Below are 1689 nucleotides of genomic sequence, written 5' to 3' on the forward strand. Positions count from 1 at the left end.
CCATGAGATTGCAGCAGGGTTTATTGGCACAATATGTCCTCACGTGACCTCAGTCCAGTGGCACTAAGGGTCTCCCCCAGCACTTGGCCATTCTGGACAGTATCTCTAAGCATCTTTGCTGTGACCAGCAGTGAAGAGAGAGGACCACGTGGCTCACCTTCATCTGTGAGTGGTGCCTGCAGGCAGCTTCGCAGCATTGGAGAGTGATGGAAAATAACCCTGCCTTATTTGAAGCGTGCATTGTTAACAATTACTCTGGGCTCATCAATAGACGAATGTCTGTGACAGAGACGGCCATAAACATGGTCACTCTGCTCCATGCCTCACACATGTGCAGCATTTCTGGGGATCCTCAGGGCACAGACTCTTTTCCTTTTCTGAAGCCCCATGTCATGACCAGCCACTCTTCAGCTGGCCCTGGCTGGGGTCCCTTCTGGGACTCGTTGACTCTCTCCTTAAGGTGAGCTAATGCTTCCTTCCTCCTTTCTGGGTGATCAAGCCTATTGTGCTCTGACACTCATGTCCGTCCTGTAAGGCAGATCCTGGGTCTCCTGCTCAGAACCACCATAATGGCATGAGCTGAGACTCGCCCATTATAGCCTGTCCATGCCGGAAAGTCACTCTCTGAATTCTCCTGGCAAAACACTCTTTGCTTCTGGCTCTCATCCCTTGAACAACAAGCTTTCAACCACTTTTACCCAGCAAGCCCTTATTTTCTGTTTCTGTGAGCAAGCTAGGGTCACAGTTTTTACCTGTACAATTGGCATCCCAGTGCTCTGTTAATTACTCAGAATTCAGCACAGCTTAATGGATGTTGCTGACAAATATTGCTGCATGTTATCTGGCACATGGGGCTACCTGGGGGGCAGGGCACAACAGAACCGGCTGCTTATATTTTAGTTTGGTTTATTGGATGCTTGTTCTCTCCCCATCCGCACTCGCTTGCAATCTAGGTGATCATGCGGTAGTGTATTAAGTTCATCATCTGCAGAGCTTTTTTTCCCAGTAATTCATAGGACGACGAGTGTGAACACAGGACTGGGAGCCAGGAAGACTCCAGCGTTAAGTCTCCTTTTGTTGCCTCAGATGGCTTTGGGCCTGTTGCTTAGGCTCCCAGTCTCATTCCCCTTGTCTGTGAAGCCCAGGCTGTAGGTAGCTTTTCTTAATGCATGGGCAGGTGCAAGGAGTTTTTATTCTGTCAATGTATGTTTTTAAATTAGCTTTACCTTGGAGAGATTGGTGCTGAATTTAAGAGTGTGTTCGTCTGAATTATTTTCCCTGGACAATTACCCTGCTTTGCCACTGCTTTACCGGCAGCCTGTGCAGTGTGGAGAGCACTTCTGAACTGAAATGACAAAGTGGGACCATGGATTATGTTTCTTTTTGAAAAGCAAAAGGCACCGGCCTGTTGACTCCACATAGCACCAGCCTCGCATTTCTGGAGGGTCTTGTGCTTTCTGAGCTCTGACTCATCTGCCTGATTTCCCTTTTGAGGTTGCTGAGTGGTAAGGCTGCTTATCAGCCTGGAGAGCTGAGACTGAGAGGCAGATTGATTTGTTTGAAGTTATAGGGTGAGCTGGTTGCAGAGCTGGGACCAGCCCCCCCACTCCTTCCTCTTGCCCCAAGTACACTGGTTCAAAGCACCATTCAATCTATGGAGACTGGTATTTGCTGAATTGTACAGCAGGC

The 1689-nt window shown here is 48.7% G+C and overlaps 1 protein-coding gene across 7 annotated transcripts in view; it reads left to right on the plus strand.

Moving 5' to 3' along the window:
* Positions 1 to 1689, plus strand: part of SEPT6 (septin 6) — a 52014-nt gene that overhangs the window by 33987 nt on the left and 16338 nt on the right. The gene's annotated exons all lie outside the window — the stretch shown is intronic.

This window comes from Gavialis gangeticus, unplaced genomic scaffold (genome assembly GCF_001723915.1).
Source record: "Gavialis gangeticus isolate Ggan-Ray unplaced genomic scaffold, GavGan_comp1, whole genome shotgun sequence".
In the NCBI taxonomy this organism is placed as follows: Eukaryota; Metazoa; Chordata; order Crocodylia; family Gavialidae; genus Gavialis; species Gavialis gangeticus.